Source organism: Clytia hemisphaerica, unplaced genomic scaffold (assembly GCF_902728285.1).
Source record: "Clytia hemisphaerica strain Z4C2 unplaced genomic scaffold, Clytia hemisphaerica genome assembly, whole genome shotgun sequence".
NCBI classification, from domain to species: Eukaryota; Metazoa; Cnidaria; class Hydrozoa; order Leptothecata; family Clytiidae; genus Clytia; species Clytia hemisphaerica.
In genome coordinates, this window is record NW_027104432.1 from 401,735 (window position 1) to 412,995 (window position 11,261).

The window sequence follows — 11,261 nt, forward strand, 5'->3', positions numbered from 1 at the left end:
CGAAACAAAATAGTACAAAAAGACTAATTAAAACCAACAGACAATCTAATATTTACTGAATAGTAAATAATATTATCAAAGTCAAAATATTTAAATCATTAAAATATTGAACACAGTTTGCAAGAACAATATTTTTGCTTTCAAAATTTTGGTTTTAAAGATCTCTACTGAGTCTTATGTTTTAATCTCATTTGGCAGTCTATTCCAAGCCTGTCCTGTCCGATAATTGAAGGAGTTCAAGCAAACTGCATTTTTTGGCAGAGGAAGTTTAATTTGAGCGCCTCTTCTGAGTTTCGGAGCATGTGGGGAATCCACATCCTCATCCTCGTTCTCAGTATCACGCTGGATGATTTCAAAATGGTTCCAGCCCAATTTATTTCCAATATTGTTGACGCTCTTATAAACTTCCACTAGCATGAGTTGGAGATTTTGAGTATGAATGGACACACAATTTCCTTCGACCAGAAGCTCATCATAATCAAGATGGAGAAGATTTTGCTTAGCCCTAAGGGCTCTGTAACGAGCTTCAGTCAAAAGATTGTGGGCCATCTTACTGCAAAACATCCAAATGAGAGGGCAATATTTAAAAGTAGATAATATAAAAATATTAAATATTAAGTCTGCCTGCTCTTGGTTCAGATATGATTTAATTCTGAGAATAGTTTTAGTTTTATAAGAGGCTTTGTTACATAGATCCTGAATATGAGGATAAAATGATAAAGCACTGTCGATGGTTACACCAAGAAGTTTAACATTTTCAGAAGATTTAAGTTTAAAATTACTTATGTCAAGAGATATATTTGCGTTTTTTGTACCTGGAAATGGGGGGGTTTTCAGGGGTCTTAAATACCGTCATACCGACAAAATTTTGGGTGAAATACCGTAATACCGTCGGTGAAGGAAGCCTAATACCGATACCGATATTATATTTATGTTTTTTTTCGAAAATAATGAATTTTCAGTTATCAAATCTATTGTGTAGTAACAAAATAGAAACTGCACAAACAAGTCTTGTACTTTAGGAGGCCCCCCAATCAACCCTCAATTCAGGTATTCATGCACAAATTTTTGCCAATTCACGTAGGGCTGTACTGCATGTGCATCATGATGTGAATTATTTTTTAATCGTTCGATGCTGCACAAGATGTTTTTAGAACTATCTACTTTTACTAATTATTGAAGGAGTAAATACCGCCTTTACTGTCTCTAAGTTACTGCAGTATCACTGTATTGTATTGTAGTAGCAATATAAGTGAATACGGAGAGACGACCATATCATTTACAATCAGTCACAAAATACTTGGCACAAAAGGGAAATTCACCGGGGTGTTTTGAAACCACAATCGATTTGTAAGTGCTCTAAAGTAGGTTCGAAGGGTAGAGTTTTAACTCTGAGTTTTAACGCTAGACTTAAGACTTAGGCCCCCTTAGGATGTGAGGATCCAAAAGTTCAAAAATGGTCTAGTAGGGCTTGAAATATAGCCTAGAAACCAATAAATGCGATGGATCGAAAATAATCGATGAAATCAAGTTGAAGGCCTAAAAATTGACATTCTCGCTCGAACTTCAATTTTCGAAAAATGGTAAATTAGCCAAAAGTGCCAATATTATGGCACTGATTGTAGTGCTGACGGAGAAAATGTTATCTAGACTCATTTGTTGGATGCAGTATTTGCATCACAAAAGTTGTCATTAAAAAATGCGCCCGCAGAAAAATAACAAAAATATTTGTTTAAATATCGTAAAGTTTTGCTTATTTAGAATTCACCATGACAATAAGTCAATAGGACATCCAAGATTGTGCGAGTGAAGCGAGCAAGAAAATTTTATTGGTTAAAATCGTGGAATAGACTTTTTTGAAAATTTTTCTGCATATGAAACTCATGAAGAAACTAAAAGGTAAATAGTTTTATACCGAAATACCGTTTTTAATTGATAAAAATATCGAAATACCGACAAAAAAACAGGCAATTTACCGATACCGGTAGAAAATGAAATACCGTAATCCCGTCGTTTTTTTCTCGTAATACCGATTTACCGGGGGTAAAAAGGCCCAATACCGTCATACCGTAAAAGTGAAACCCCCCCCTGGAAATAACATCTGAAACTTCTCCGGGTTCGCTACAAGAGAGTTTTGTTCAAACCAGGTGAGATTGATTTTCAAGTCTAAATACAAAGCATCGATGACTTCTTGCAAGGAAGAAGCACATTTGTGAGAAGTATTATCATCGGCGAAGTTACAGAGATCATCTTCATTTACAAAGTAAAACAAATCGTTAATAAAAACATTGAAAAGAATTGGACCTCAAACAGATCCTTGTGGCACTCCAAATACCAAAGGTAGCCAATTACTGTAAGATAATCCCACTTTGACTCTGTGTTTCCTATTTGAAAGATAGCTATGAATAACAGCGAGGCTTTTACGTCCAAGCCCATAAGCGTGAAGTTTTGCGATCATGAGGCAACCAGTCAAAGGCTTTCGACAAATCCATCAAAATTGCTCCAATTTTACCAGAGGTAGAAAGAGACGTCTGCCATTTTCGCAACATGTTTAGTATAGCAGTCTGTGTGCTATACTGTTTGCGAAAACCACAGAGTTTCGTAGAGAAAACAGAGAAAAAGGACTCAAGAAAAATGTTTAATTGTTTCGAGATTAGTTTTTTAAAGATTTTAGCCGGGGGAAGGGAGCAAACTGACGGGTCTGTAGTTATCCTTATCGTGCTTGTTATTCTTTTTATGGACTGGGAATATATCAGCCTGCTTCAAGCTATCAGGAAAATGTTGTGATTCAATACTGTGTTTGAAACATGCTGCAGTGTAGGAGCACAAACAAATTTGGCTAGTTTTTTTATCTTAGTATGAATATCACCGCTGACTGACTTAGAATCGTTCAGATGTTTTATTACCCTGAGTGTTTTTGAATTAGTTACTTGTTTGGGACTATTTGCGTAATCAAGCAGGAAACCCTGGTAAAACGGGGATAAAAAGCCCTCAATCCAACTGCAAACAAACCATGACATCAGCAATGTCAGGGCAATGTCATCAGAAAAAAACTGATTTGTACATAATGCAGCATGTTTTGGTATCGAAATTCAGTTGCCATTAAAAATAAATTTCATACTACATACAGTATACATAAGAATTCATTTTCATTGGCAATTACAGCCATTACATATCAAAATCAAATCAAGATGTACTTTCCAGAGTACATGATACAACTGATACAAATTGATGTTCAGTTTACAGGGAAAGTTTTAATCCAAAAACATCCAAGAAAAAAAATGTTAGGTACACATAATGCACATAATCAATTTGATAGAATTATTCCATTGTTGTTTCCATTGAGTTAAATATGGTTTCCACTCATCCATCTTATTAGCAGAATTTGTTGGTGTTTACAAAGATATTGAGCCTTGTACGTGACAAATTCAGACAAACTTTAAACCAATTCTCATTGTATACCAACCACGTGGAGGTACAAAATAATTCATGGATCTAGGTTAGGGTTAGGGCAGTACGATGGTAACTAACATGAAAGTATATAATAATGAAAATGGGAATTAGGATCTTTGCAGCAAGCTATCATGAACAAATACAGAACACAAACAACAAATCTTAATTCCACCGACCACCAACAACAACCGTTGAAATAAATCTTATATATAAACTGGATAACCGTCAATACTTGATGAGCCAATCTACTAACCGGTCAGAGCCAATCTACTAACCGGTCAGAGCCAATCTATTAACCAATCATAGCCAATATACTAACCGGTCAGAGTCATTGCCCTTTCAGAATCATAGTTTTATAAATTATAAGTAAAAATATTAGAACTTTGATTGCAATTTTCTGTTACAAAAACTTGAAATTTCAACCCCAAAAAAATGCTTTTCCTCAGTAGAAACTAAAAAGGCATCAAGGATAATTTAGCGATATTTTACCAAGTCTAAAATTCATTGCAATCAAGCAGGTTTTGATGGGTCGTTGTAAAACATGGATTAGCTCCAATGGAGTACCTAATGGAGTACTCCCAAAAATACCTGTCAGAGCGATGAATATCAAAAACTTGATAATCAACCTTTTCCACCAGCTGTAATCTGCCAATTTATAGCAACCAAAAGAATTTTCCAAGTATTTGTCTGTGAGAAATTAGCTACCATCATTTCTGGCAGTAAATCTCATATAGCGCACGCTCTCTGCTTAAGAATCTTTGTTGATTCTACAATTAACAGACCAGATTTAGCTTGTAGAATAGCTCTTATATATCAAACACTTTATAACATTACATATAATATCAGTGTAACTTTAAATGCGTTCAGCAAACAGCTAAACCGGCGTGAGACGCCGGGTACCGGCTAGTTGTATATAATATTATGTGTTATATTATTTTTGTAACACCAGTTATAGGGCACTAGAGCTTTCTTAAGGTGGTAGTCACACGAAGCTTTGAGATTTGGTGAAAAAATTATCGATTTTGGGATTTTGCGCGTTTCATGACCCTATACCCTTTCTGAACACACCCTGAAAATTTTAAGGCCTTAGCATTTATATTTCCTGAGATATAAGGTTTTTTCTAGACCCTGATCTAAAGTATTTTCCTTAGCAACGAAAAATCATACCCGTTGCTAGGGCCCAATTTCTTTATGGCTGATCTAAACATAGGATCATGACATACCAACCTGGAATGAAATTTTGAAAAAAATATACATTCATTCCACAGCTTATCCAAATACTAGCAACCTCTAAAAAAAATTTTTGGAATAGCTTTTTTGCTTTGTATGTGCTTTTTCTAAAACGCTGCCAAAGTATTTTGATAGTGTATTACTCCCTGGCTGATATTACCCCCGTCTTGGCTATTTTTAGAATTTTTTTTTTATTTTTCACATTGTCTATTGTTATATTACATTTCTGGAAAGTTTTATTTAGAAATCTTTTCTGCTTCAAAAGTTATGATGAATAATGTAAAATTTCTTCATGTGACTCCCACCAAGCAATATTTTTCTTTTGTCCTTTTGTCAACAGATTAACATTTTTAAAGAAAATATTGTGACAATCATAGAATACATAGCTAATCAACACATTTCCAAAAGGAATTTTTATCATACTCAATATGATGCAGGTAGTATGACTGGATATGAAATGGCAGTTGGGGACAGTCTGTGAGAGAGGTTACAGAGGGGTTTTAAAGTTTTTTTCATTGTCATTTTATTGACATACAATTAACAAAATAATAAGACAATCACAATAAATGGAGTCTGCCAACTTATTTCATTGATATGAGAATTTCATACTCAATGTTATTTAGGGGGGGGGGTTTGTAGGGGTTCGAAATACCGTTTTCCCGTCAAAATATTTGCTGAATCCCGGAATCCCGAAAATTTAAAAAAATAATAACACCGTAACACCGGTTTGTACAGGCTCAAATACCGGCATAATGACAAAAAATAAGGCCAAATACCGTCACCGTCTGATTTTAAAATACCGTTTTCCCGTCTTTTTTTTCGTCAAATCCCGTAATACCGTACTAAAAAAGGGCAAATCCCGTCACACCGTAAAAGTACAAAACCCCCTTATTTAGAGCAAATACAAAATTATACAGGTCTTTATTTTCCTCTCGCGGCGATCTAAAATCGGGTCTGCAGTATTTTTAGAGTACTCCAATAGGTACTCCATTGGAGTACTCATAGGTACTCCATTGGAGTACTCCATGGAGCTACTCCATGTTTTACAACGACCCGGTTTTGATAGGATAACATTATTTTTTCATCTAAAACTAGGAAAAAAATACAACATTTTTAGTCGATTTTGCCCATCTTCAATCAAAATGCTAAGAAAGTTTGAGGATGTGCCATGTAAAACTAAGCTATAGGTTGTCACTTAATCAACCTTACTTCTACCCATAAAAATTATGTTTGCATAACAAAAAAAATTAATTTTATTTAACTTAACAAACAAAAAATACACTTTTTTATATAATTTTCCAGCTATCTTTGAAGAGCCCCCCCCCTCCCCCCAGCGGACCCTCAATTCACGCAATCACGCAATTTTTTTTCGAAATTCACGCATTCACGCAAATTTTCCTCGAGTTTCACGCAATAACCCAATTTTTCAGAAAATCGGAAAATTTTCGGGAAAAATCGGGGAAACATTGGAAAATCGGGAACACTGCACACAATCAGTGGAAAAAAGGGAAAATTCACGTATTCACGCATAAAATAGCCCAGATTCACCCTTTCACGCAGTTAAAAAGTGGATTTTCACGTTCACGCAAGTTTTTTCAATTTTCACGCTTTCACGCAACCGAAAATGACCATTCACGCATTCACGCAAACCGCTGGGGGCCCCTTTGAAGTATGTGCCAAAAAGATCTAAAATGTGTCAATAAAAACCAGAGCTAGGCTAGTCAGATACAACCTTTTGCCAAACCAAACCACTTTATTTTGACTCTGAAAGACTTTCCAGTAAGGCAAGCTAGCTAAAAATAAAAAGGTCCCATTTCACATCCAATTTCAGCATGCCTGCTTCCGCCATCTTTTTCTCAAAGAATAAAGCATGCAACACCAGATGTTTTTGTCAGTGGAAACCCCAAAAGATCGTTATTTTCTTTTCAATTGGTTATATAAGTAGGAAACTCCTCCAAAGGAGTAAATTCAGACAGTTTTTCTTGAACTGTTTTAACCCTATTATTATCAGGCTTTTTCGGATTTTGTATTCTCAAGGGGGGTGTTTTCCACCAGCCTTGCATAACTTTTGATCTAGAAAAGATATGGACTTGAAATTTGGCAGAAATGTTCTCTACTACAAAAGGAGTTCATAGAAAAAAATTTGGGTTGATGACGTCATCATAAAGGTGATGACGTCATCACAAAGTTTCACAATTACCGCTGACCAATGAAAAAGTACTATTCAATATAATAGCGATTAAACTTGAACAAATGGAGATTTTTCAATTCTGTTTTGAATTTCTAAATACCAAAATAAATAATTTTAACATATTTGCCGGTTTTTAACATACTAATAAAATTGACGTTTAAAATTTATTCAGAAAATGAGTAATTTTTTTCAAAAAATAATGACGTCATTTTTGATGACGTCAGCAGTTAATGAGAATTTTTAAAATATTTTTTAAAATTTATTATTGATACCTAAAACCTGTCAAAATTTGAAGTCAGTTGGATGCCTAGATCAAAAGTTATGCTAAATTTAAGATTTTGGGATTTTACAGGGTTTTAGCTGGATTTTATGATATGCCTGCACAAAAAAGTCATATAACCTGATCTGGTCAGTGTATAATTGTAAAATTTGGTATACATGCTGCTAATAGAATATTATATTTAAAGTCAAATACTTTCAAAGTGTTGAAAAATTTTTTCGGTGAGCTATTAGCAAAAGAATGCCAGCCTGGTGGAAAACACCCCCCCCCTGATAAAAATAGGGTTAATACTGCACATAACGCCATTTTTTTCGCAGTACCTTCTTGGCCAAATTGTTGCCTAGCCTAGCGACTCTAAACGACGCCGAATTTAATGGTCAACAATGAGAAAATTGCGAGCAACAGCGTCGATTCTTATCCCCCATTCTCAAATCTCTGGTTTCAGAGATAGCTAAAACATCAATATTATTTCCAAAAAAAATTTGAAGGTCTTTCAATTTATGGCGCGCTGAATTTATATTTATATATCCTATTGTTAAATTTAAAGGATATTTCAATTTTTGACTTCGGAGATTTTTTATGGGAGAACAATCAGTATGAATGCCAATCTCATTTGGGGGCCATCCAATCACATCTCACTAAGGAAATTTTTGAAATTTAGTGCCAACTTTTTCAATCCCTTTGGGTTCATGTGTAGTTTTCTTTTAGCTAAACACGAGTGTTCAACGTTCCCATTTTCAACAAAGCCAATGTTTCAGTCTCTGCAGAACTTTCGCAGCTCTTCGTTTTCAATTTGAATTTACTAAAGCTTCCTTGAAAATCATTACGTAAACATAATTCCGAAAAGCAAATTTGAGTTTCAGGACTAATTTCTTTCACAGTTTTGACTAGGAGATCAAGATTTTCGGTAGTATTATTGATTGACTTTGTAAGATCATTTGTCCCCACAAGAATGATCAACTTGTCCTCCAAAAGATTTAACCACAGTACAAAACTTTTCTAATGACATGACAAGATAATTATTATGCGAGATAATTTATGTCTACGCAACAAGATAATTTATCTCAACATAACGAGATAATTTATCTCAACATAATTTACAAAATTGACTTTAATGATTCTTTCTTATATTTTTTTCATCGAACGTTTTAATTGCATTCGAGATTCATTTTGAGAGAAAGAAAATCTATAAACAACAATAAAAGAATAACATAGAGAGAAGAAAAAAATATGACTTTTAGTGGAATTTACTTTTCCTAACGGGGAAAAAGTACTGCGATTAGCTCGTAATCACATAATAACTCGTGCAACTCGAAAATTGCACTCGTGATTGTTTGTTTCGAATTTTCCTCTTCCTTTCGGACTCGGGAAATTAATAACAAAAAAATCACTCGTGCAATTATTCTCGATTTACACTTGTTATCATGTGATTAGCACTAGTAATCGTATGGTTTGGAGTGCAATTAACGAAATAATAATTTACACGAGTCCGAAGGACGAGTGCAAATTATGATATTTTCTCCTTTGTTACGAGTGGTTAATCGTTAATTGCACGACAGAACATACGATTCCGAGGTAATCGTCAGTAAACCATAGTTCTCTATTGAAAATGTGGCATGTTCTTGACTCTTTTTGTTTGTACATTTGAAAAACCTGTCTTTTTTCTTTTGTCTAAAAAGAAGCTATTGCAGTGCGATATTTTTGTTTTCATTAAAAAGAAGTCACTTCAATGCAAAATCACTTTGTGTTTTTATAATAAAGAAGTCTCTGTATTGCTAAACAGGGTGTGGGAGGGAGAAAGCACTAGCGAGATTATGTATCGGAGATATTCTACGGCTACGGTTGCGGGGCTGACCGTACGGGTCGTCACCAAAGAGGCGACATGTCGTTGTCTACTTTGCTCTGTACGGGAAAAACACCAAAACACCGTATAAGCAAAAACGACATAATGTCGTACGTCAAATATCGAACTTGCTTTCACCCACCATTACTTGCCTTACTCGCCATTTCCCTCGCCACTTTAGCCGTACCCGTAGAGAATTCCAAATACATAATCTCGCTAATAAAGGGAGCAAAAGTGTCCCCCCGCCGAAGAGTGCAAAAAGTGGTAATAGTGCAATTAACGATTAATCGCACTCCTCTAAACCAATCAGATTCGAGTAATGTTGAACGACTGACGATTACATGTTTAATTTTTTATTAGAACCCAGTTTATAAGAACACCAAGGCTGAAATTCGGCCAAATTTTAGGTGTTCTAATAAAAGAACGGGAACGAGATAATTAAAATGAACCACAAACCCCTTTAGGGCTATTCCAAAAAGAATTGTACAGGGGTATTGACCAACTTTTTTCACTATCCCCCCTGGAAATTTTGAATAGCAAATTATCCCCTGGAAATCAGGGGGTAGACTCCTCTGGAAAGTGAAATTTTGTGAAAAAGGGGCTGGAAAATAACTATTGATGCTAGTTTATATAAAGAATAAAGAACCCCCCTGGGCAGCTTTACAATATATCATGGACTGAAGATGACAGACCTTTCTAAGTATAATGTCAAATATTAAGATTTTTTACGACGAACTTTAACGGCAAGCCATTATAAGCAATTTCAACAGTTTCACAAGAGTCACGGATTCTTGAGTACATACATATAAAGCCTAAAGACTCCTCTAAGCTGTTTCATTAGTTTCACCAGTTTCACGGATTCTCTACTACATATCTATAGCCAAAAGACCGCTCTAATCTGTTTCACCAGTGTCACGGATTCTCTACTACATATCTATAGCCAAAAGACCGCTCTAATCTGTTTCACCAGTGTCACGGATTCTCTACTACATATCTATAGCCAAAAGACCCCTCTAATCTGTTTCACCAGTGTCATGGATTCTCTACTACATATCTATAGCCAAAAGACCGCTCTAATCTGTTTCACCAGTGTGACGGATTCTCTACTACATATCTATAGCCAAAAGACCGCTCTAATCTGTTTCACCAGTGTCAAGGATTCTCTACTACACATCTATAGCCAAAAGACCCCTCTAATCTGTTTCACCAGTGTCACGGATTCACTACTACATATCTATAGCTAAAAGACCGCTCTAATCTGTTTCTCCAGTTTCAACGGTTTCACGCAACTTCATGTACAAATCTATAGCAACAAAAAACTATAGGCTGTTTCACCAGTTTCACGGATTCTTAAATAAGTAATATATATAGCTAAAATACCCCTCTAAGCTGTTTCACCAGTTTCACCAGTTTCGCAGGTTTTCAAGTGCATATCTATAGGCAAAAGACCCCTCTAAGCTGTTTCAGCAGTTTCACAGATTTCCATGGACATATCTATAGCAAAAGAACCCCTATAGGCTGTTTCACCAGTTTCACAGATTCTCAAGTAATATCTATAACTATAGCCAAAAAACCCCTCTAAGCTGTCTCACCAGTTTCATAGATTTTCATGTACATACTATAGCAAAAGAACCCCTATACGCTGTTTCACCAGTTTCAACAGTTTTGCATATTTCCATGTACATATCTATAGCCATAAGACCCCTCTATGCTGACTGAACTTTACCTTGTCAATTATTTGTGTCACTCCCTGTTTGTTGACCCCCAAGCACTTCGACTAAGTGGGTACTACATTGGCGACGAATAGACTTATGTTACCCAGTTCCAGATGATCAACAACCTAAAATAGACTCTTGTAGTTTCCAGAGTTTCCAGAGAAAAATTCCAAGTTACGCTTGCTTTCGATCGAACCAGCCACATTTTGTCTCGATAAGTCAAATCCAATATGGCCGCCAGAGGCGCTCTCTATTCCGCCCTCCCAACCTTCAAACGCCCAAAAGACGCGGGTGCCGCCCTCGATTCGTTCGATAAATATATCAAGAGAGCAAACATGATTTTTTATACGGAGGACATTGACGAAGATAAGAAAAAGAAAGCTCTTTTGCAACTCTGGGGTGGAGACGAAATGATTACGTTTTTCGAGCACGAAGGAAAGGTGACGACAGAAGATACATACGCAGCCGCAATTGACAAAATCAGAAATTCCTTAAAGGGACAGATAAACGAAGTTTACCCGGTATTTAAACTTTTTAACGAGATGCCAC